This window comes from Mus pahari, chromosome 10, assembly GCF_900095145.1.
Source record: "Mus pahari chromosome 10, PAHARI_EIJ_v1.1, whole genome shotgun sequence".
Lineage (NCBI taxonomy): Eukaryota > Metazoa > Chordata > Mammalia > Rodentia > Muridae > Mus > Mus pahari.
The window spans coordinates 60763840-60772090 of record NC_034599.1 but is presented as its reverse complement, the minus strand read 5'-3'; the positions used below and the strand labels follow the sequence as shown (position 1 = coordinate 60772090).

Sequence of the window (8251 nt, the reverse complement as noted above, 5' to 3'; positions counted from 1 at the left end):
CCGCCTGCCTCTGCCTCCCAAGTGCTGGGATTAAAGGAATGTGCCACCACGCCCGTCTACAAATTAGTTTTTAACTTACAGGATTTACCAAAACATGTGGTAGTGAATCTGATTTGTTCTTTGGGCTACTAGTTTGCCAAAACTTGAGATTCTCTTACTCTCTTAAATATTAGATCCTTGTCTTTAGTCAGAGTCAGCTAACTGTGATTAAAAGCTAAGTAGAACTGTTTCCTTGTCCCCTGTTTTAGTCTAGTGCTACAATTTTTAACCCTTAATTAAATCACAGAAATATGGAACACTAAACCCTGTTTTTCCTTTCTGTTTAAGTAAACCCTCGTTTTGTAATATAGAGTATAGATTGGTAAGTTGGCTGCCACTCTGAGTCTGTCAGTTTTGTCCCTTTACTGTCCAAGAACAATGTAACTATCTATGGACCAAAAGGGAATTACTTTTTCTAGACGAAGGGCTTGGGCTTAGTGCTCATCTTTAAGCTATCAGCTCTCCCACCCTCTTTTTCTTTCTGTGAAGATATCAATGGAGAGTTATGACTCACTCCATCTCTAAGTCACATGCTACTCTGAATGGCACCAGTGAAGAGTGCCCTTAGAATAAGAGAATAAAGGTAACTGCATAGCTGAATAAAATGGTCCCGGACACAGGAAGGGCATGATGGGGGTTCTTGAGAATTAGATAAACATTGGTTTGCTATGGTAGGAGGTGTAAGTCTTAGGTCATGAAGCAGTTTCGTAAGCAACTAGTGGGAGGGCTCAATTACACAAGAACAGAATGCTGTGTAGATGGTGTGCTGGGCAACCTTAAGATGGGTAATAGATTTAAAAGTCACAATCTATAGAGACAGAACGGTGGAATGGAGTGCAGAAACGGGCTCAAGGTTAAAAAGCAGTAAGATTTGGCGATACTGGATGCTGAGGTGGAAAGGGACAGAGAAGGCTTTAGAGGCGGGTACTCTAGAGGAAAACAAACGGTAATCAAAGAAACTGAAGACATTGAATAAAAAAGGGCCAGTTTGAGGGCCAGTGAGATGGCTCAGTGGGTAAAGGTGCGCGCTGCTAAGCCTAAGGACCTAAGTTTGATCCCTAAAACCAAATGGTGGAGGGAACGACTCCTGCAAATTGTCCTGCAAATTGTGCTGACCTGCATACGTGCGCCACGACACGTGTCCTCTTTTCTTAAAATAGTTTGCCGAACTAAGCTGCAAAATGGATGAGACGATCAAGAGCTGTGCACTTGTCTTCTGTTCTTTGTAGAGAGGTTCAGGCTCAGATCCCATGGTCTTTCCTCTTTCCACGATAGAAAACATCTGTATTTAAGAGCTAACGCTTCTCCAGAGACTTAGGTGAGAAGTCTTATCCAGCCAGGAATCTTTGCACGAGGAGAGAGCATTGGGTTCAAACTGTCCAGCCCGGGCTTCTGAGCTTATCTTAGTTTCAACCCGCCCGCCAGGTTTTCCAGCATTCTTTTCTCAGAGCTCGCAGCTACCGCGCATTTAGAGACCCAGGACTTAGCTCCTGCATCCAGGTTCCGGGTTTCCTCGTGCACTCGCTCGCTCCAGACTCCATAGCGCACGGAATCCGGATCCGAGAGCACGAGAATCCAGTGTCCGGGTCTTCCAGGCTGCCTGGTTGTCCCAGATCGCGGCGGCGGCGGCGGCGGCGGTGGCGGCGGTAGTGGCGGCGGCGGCGGCGGCAGCTGAGGGACCCGCAGCCCCGGACACAGCGGCCCCGGCCAGGCGGGGCGGAGCGGCGCGGGGAGGGGCGGAGAGCCGGGGCGGGGAGGGGGAGGGGCCGCGGCCCAGATGGCGGCCCGGGACGCGTAGCAGTGGTGGCTCTGCGGCCCGGGGCCCCGGGCGGGCGGAGGTGGCGGCTCCCGGGACCGGCCGCGCGGTGAGTCGAAGCTTTGTGTGGAGCCGGGGCTGGGAGGGGGAGGCGACGCTGGGGGGGAGGCCCGGCGCCGAGGGGCGCGGAGGGCGCCGGGGCAGCGGCGCCCGGCGGAGGAAGTGGGGGTTGGGGGGCCGGGGCGGAGCGAGGGGAAGGTGTGTGCGGGGAAAGCGGGGTCGTTGCGTGGGTGGGGGAGGGGGCCTGAGGTGAAGTTCAAAGCGTGGCCCGGGCGGTTCGGGCTGAGGGTGGCGGTGCCGGGGATAGTCTCTGATCTGGCCAGGTGGTAGGGGCAGGCCAGAGAGTTTTCGGAGGCTCTGCCCAGGGGGCCCCAAGGCGACTGGGGCTCGTTAGGGACTCAGGGGAGCGGAGGGAGCGGAGGGTTGGAAGCAGGACGTGTGCTCGGCCCGGGAAGGGGAGCAAGGTGGCTGGGAGCGTGCAGGCAGTAGGTTGTGGGTGTGTGCGCCTTCCCAGTCTTAGGTCACATTTTACTCCTGTCCTTTTCTTCAAGATGGAGGGATCCCTAGGCCTGGACTTTAAACTGCTGTCCCTGTATCCCCGGGAGGGTTTGAGACCCTGTCCTGTTTGGAAACCCCATGCTGCCCTCTTTTCCCTTTATGTGTAATTACGGTTGGATCATCTCTGCTTGGTTCAGATTCTCCTTCCTCCCTCTGGGGCTGAGGAGGAGGAGACACATCTGACCAATTAATGTGTGTTTGTGAAACAGGCAGCGGCAAACAGTCATTTCGGCTTCTAGGAATTAGGCTCACACAGGGTGGAGAGAGCAGAGCCCTTCAGGGGGAATATTTCTGAACAAATCACAGATGATTAAATTCTCTGTGAAACCGCTTCCTACCTAAATGAGAGTGGGAAAGATGGGGGAGAAAGCCTGTCTGTTTCCAGCCATGTGTCCAGAGCCCAGGGGTTGAGGAGAGTCCCTAAGCCCCCACAGGCCTCTCTTTTCTGTATTAGGCTTTGCTCTGCAGCCTTGAGTTAATTTCACCCCTGCTGCTTTGTCTTGGGGGAGGGAGTGCTGGTTTAGGCTGTTGTGAGAGATGACTGTTCTGCTGCCACACAATAGTCGTGTCATTTTATCGGGAGTGCTACCCCAGGGCTGAGAACTGTTGCAGCAGAGATAAACCGGTCCCTCTCACCCGCCTATTGTGTACACAGTGAAGGTCATAGGTTCAAGTCTTGTCTGAGAGCTTTGGATATGCTCCATCTCCCAGGCTCCTCAGTGCCATTTTCTTCCTTTTCCAGACTGGGGCTTGCCATTGGAGGAGGCCAGACAGAAAGGCTCTTCATTTTGAGTGAGGAACAATGCAGGGCTCACTGGCACACATTTTTCAGAAGAATAGAGGATGCCAGCCATGTTGGGCCTGCCTCTGGTTAGCCTGTAACTAAGTTGTGGAGGAATAGCGTCTGGGACATGCCACCCTCATGCTTTGTGGTAGACCTTTGAGGAAGGTGACTGTGAAGAAGGTTCTGTTCTTGCATAAAACATTGTATTTACATGTTTCTGTATAGAAATGGGAGTCTCCTGCAGTTCTTTTTGTTTGTTCTCTTAGGAAAACCACTAAAGACCTGGATCTGAGTAAGATAGGGGAGTCCAGGACCAAGTGCCCCCTCCCCCAATAGGGGCTCATTAGTTGCCCAGGCTGGTTTCTAACTCAAAATCCTTCTGTCTCAGCCTGCACAGTGCTAGCAATTACAGGCATGCACCTATGCCCTGCACCCTTACCTTTTTAAATGGTGACTTCCTGGTGAATGATTTCATAACAACAACAACAAAAGCCGCTCAGTTTGCCCAAGACAAGCTTTGAAAACAAAACTTGCCTTTTATAATTCAATATTTAACGAGAGAAGATGGTTCAAGTATTGTGGAGAGAAATTTGCCACAGAGAGGAACTGCTAAAAATCTTTTGGATCTGGTATTAGAGAAGGATAGGAAGAATCATATCCTTGACTGTGTTATGAAAGTCTCCAAGCAGTATTTTGGTACCATTAAGCCTCTCTCTCTCTCTCTCTCATCAATTACAGCAAATGTAATTGTATTACAACTGTAATTACAAATGTAACAATTACATATATATATATATATATATGACTAGAAAAGAGGTTTTCATGCAAGACCTTAAAGACATCTTTTTTTTTTTTTAAAGAATTATTTATTTTATGTATAGTCATTACAGATGGTTGTGAGCCACCATGTAGTTGCTGGGAATTGAACTCAGGACCTCTGGAAGAGCAGAGCAGTCAGTGTTTTTAACCGATGAGCCATCTCTCTAGACGCCCCTAAGGAAGTCTTTTTAAAAATTCACTCTAAAGGGGATTGTATTCAGTATGCAGTGTATAAAATAGCTATCTAACCATTTTCTATAGTTTATCATTGAACGGAACCCTTTGGTTTTGTTAAAGGTCTTTCAAGACAATAAATGCTAACTGTGGTCTCTCCCTCGTTATCCTTTATATCATTGAGTTTCTTTACAAGATGGCCTGGCATTTAGATGGTGGGACTTTAATAGGAGAGAACAGGTTATTTTGACACGTAATTTTTTTTTTTAATAGTAGAACTGTCTTTAAGCCTTACCAAAAGCATTGTGTGCCCCAGACTGTTTCTAACTGTATGTCCCAGGCTTCTTAGCATGCCCCAGTTAAACTGAAGTTAAGGCTTTTTGGGGGGCTGTTGGTGTTTTTTCTTGAGTGTTGTCAGTGAAGGCAGACCCTCACATTAAGTTTACCTTGATTAGATTTAGTAGTTTCAGAGTTGGACTTTTGAGTGTGACCATCCCTTAGACAGCATTTTGAGTGACTGTGATTCAGAAGTCATTTTGAATTCTTCACCTGTACCTTCTTAGTAGGAAACATTTCCTTGTGAGAAGTCTTTATAACTAGACACCTTAGTGCTTATGACTATATTGTGTGTGTGAATGTGGCTCCTTGTATTAATATGTTATAGTTAGTATTTAGCAGCTAAATGCAGGCCTGGAACAGGCAAACTTGTAGAGGAGTTACTGATTGCTCTGTTAAGCAGATGTACCATTCCTTATTTATTATCTGACTATCAACACTTGAGCCTGAGTTTAGGCATGGAGGATACAGACATACAGGGACATTTGTTCTCCAGTAGTTGCCATTCCGTTTCCTCTCTCTACTTCTTTGCCAGGCATCTTAATACTTCCACTGCTCCAAAGGCAGCTAAGCAATTGTTATTTTCATTGTGGAAAACCAGCATGGCTGGGACTACTGCCAGGCACTGAGATAAGATAGCCTTTGGTTGTGTGGCAAGTTTTCTTTTCAGCAGCTTAATTCTCACATCTACTTTATTTTATTTTTTAAAGAACAGTTTCCTTTTTAAAAATAAAAGAGCAATGTTGCAATGAAAAATGAACAGCACAAAACCCACAGTATGTTAAGTAGCCCTTCATATCACCTCTCTGATAGAAGTTGACTGTGACAGGCAGAATGAAGATAGGTGGTGCTGATTGGCAGGTTCTGGGTCACTAAGTGTCAGTGAAGGACTCTTTTCACTAGAGAACAGGTAATTCACCGAAGCACCTGCCTCGCAAGGCATGTGGCGCGGCAGCTGTGCAGCTGAAGAGGGATTATTGAGCAGGTGGCTGAAGAATCACATGCCACACTGACAAGAAAATCCTCAGTCCTGTGTGGTGTAGGCTCCGTTCACACGTGTGAAATTGCACTGTGTTTCACATTTCTTAATGCCTATTGTTGATTTGTGAGTGAGATGGTAATGGAATAGAGAAAAGAGGTTCTTTTCTGAGTAGCATGCCTTAGTCATGGCCCTACATGGCCCTATTGTACTTCTGGAAGTTCTGGCTTTCTGCCCCATGAAAGGGAAGGAAATAGTGGTAATTCAGTGCTTCTAGGACTTGCTTATTAAAAGGAAATGGGAAACAGAAAATGCTTTGCTGTCTTGATGGTGAAAAGCTTTAGTGCCCTGGGAGGATGCCCAGCTGGTTGTATGCAAAGGTCCAATTGACTCTGCTCTGCTAAGTACACCTGAAACTCCTTATGCAAAAAATTTGCATGTTTTTATTTTACAAATCATTTCCTCCATGAAGCTTGTATTTCTTCAGTTTGCTTTCTTCAGTTTTTGGGTTTTTTCCTCCCTGTACCTTTATAACTTTTTCTTGATCTTCCTAATGCCACTTTTAAAACCAAATTATCACCAGAGGGCCAAATGATGTTAAGGAACTATTTCTGTTAAACATTTATTTTAGCTTTTTTTTTTTTTTTTCTTTTTTTTTGAGACAGGGTTTCTCTGTATAGCCCTGGCTGTCTTGGAACTCACTTTGTAGACTAGGCTGGCCTGGAACTCAGAAATCCACCTGCCTCTGCCTCCCAAGTGCTGGGATTAAAGGCATGCGCCACCACTGCCCGGCTAAGTATTCATTTTAAAAACAGTAAAATAAAAGCAACTATTGCATTTCCTGTGATTTGGAATAATATTTTATAGGATTTCTGAGAATTCATAGATTTTCCTTTAGATTGTTCTTACCATCTTTTGTTAGCATAGTTTTCCTTTTCCGTGTTCATTAAGGCCATTTGCTCTCTCACCTCCTTTTGAGATGGTGTCTTCCTGTGTAACCTGGGCTGAGATTACAAACACATACCACCACCCTTGGCCCCAGGCTAAACTTATGAACAAGTAACTTGATGTTTGTTTTGTAATAATTTTCTGTATTAGGTCCCAGGCTCCATGGCCCTTCTATTGTTACACACACATACCCAGAAATGGGTAAAGCCAGTAGAATTCACAGGAATTGAATTCACAGGTATTGAAAAGAAAGAAACTATATCAACTGTTTTAAAGTTCAGATGTCCTTCTCCGAGCCCAGTAGAGTGAAGGTTAGGGTACACTGGGTTCTGGTACCACATTGCATACCATTACCTATATTTGCTTTACCCTGTTAATATCAGTTTACTGGTTTTTGGTATGATGTCAGCACCATTCCTAGCAAGGTTTCTAAGTGTCACTTTGTGTCTGGATGGTGAAAAGAATTAATCCATTTTTCCTCCCAGCCCCCTGCTCCTGTAATGACAACTCTGAGATTAATTATCATTCATATCCTAGGCCATACATAAGCTTTGGCTCACTCCCTGACTAACATATAACTTATTTAGCCCATTCAAACTATTCTATGTCTTCTGCATGGTTACTTACCTCTCCTTCAGTACTGGCCCACTTCTTCCTTCACATCTTAGCATCTCCCCCCACTATCTCCCCTTATTCTCTCACTATTTACCAGAATCCTCTCCTCATCAGTGTCCTGCGTCAGCAATTGGCCATAAGCTTTTCTATCGACAGGTGATGCTTATAAGAGATTCTCTCTACAGTGGTTGGGTGAATGTCCATCATAGAACTGAAGTGGACATTTATGAATAAACCTTGTAAACGTCCGTTACAAATGCTGAAGTTTGGCGTGAAATTCAAATGCTTACCTTCAGTCTAGTACAAGGTTTGTTTCTAGCGCAGTCTTAAGGGTGGTATCAGAAATTGAACTGCAATAGAAGAGAAACAGAGCTAATCTCTAATCTCAGTGGCGCTTAAATCTGCAAGGTATTTAGGAAAGAATGGCATCTTTCTACTTGGCATCTGCTCTAATGTGTACTTCCAGTTCAAACTTGCTGTTGTTCCCATTTCTGTAATTCAAGACTGTTGACTTAGCACCTCGTCTGACCAGTCACTGAAGTGCCTGCGTTTCTTTTTTTTCTCTGTATAGCTGAACTCAGACATCCACCTGCCTCTGTCTCCCGAACCTGTTTTTCATTTACCCATTTACTTCACTGTTGTTTCCTATTTTTTTCTTGCTTTTTTATTTTATTTTATTTTTTTATGTTTATGACTGCCCATGGAAGCCAAGAGAGGGTATTAAACTCCCTAGGACTGGAGTTACAGGGTGTTGGGGATCAAACCCAGCTCCAATGGAAGAGTAGTTTGTGTGTACTTTGTGCTCACACACTGCTGTATCTCTCTAGCCCCATTTACCTCACTTTTCTTCTTAGCTGACCTAGCTCAGGTTTTCATCTTCTGTACATTTGTTCAGTAATCTCATGGCAGTATCTTTCTTTGTTCTATACTACATGTTGCTGCTGTATTGTAATATTTCACTATTTGTGCTAGGCCAGACATGGTTCCTGTCCTACTGGGACCTGTAGTCTAATGGAGCAGATAGTCAACTAATGAATATGTAATTATGAATTAAAATGCTTTAAAAGAAAATCATTTGGTTCTAGAATAAGTAACATAGAAACCCATCGTGGGCTTCTAGGGAGGCGAGTTATTTTGTTTCTTTAAGTTTTTTTTTTTTTTTTTTTTTTTTTTTTTTTTTTTT

General features: G+C 44.9%; 1 protein-coding gene across 1 annotated transcript in view; it reads left to right on the top strand.

Moving 5' to 3' along the window:
• Nucleotides 1-1810: 1810 nt before the first annotated feature.
• Nucleotides 1811-8251, top strand: part of Znf609 (zinc finger protein 609) — a 137161-nt gene continuing 130720 nt past the window's right edge. The window contains exon 1 of the mRNA XM_021206584.2: nucleotides 1811-1904. The gene's annotated coding sequence lies outside the window, so the exon portion shown is untranslated. The remainder of the gene's footprint in view (nucleotides 1905-8251) is intronic.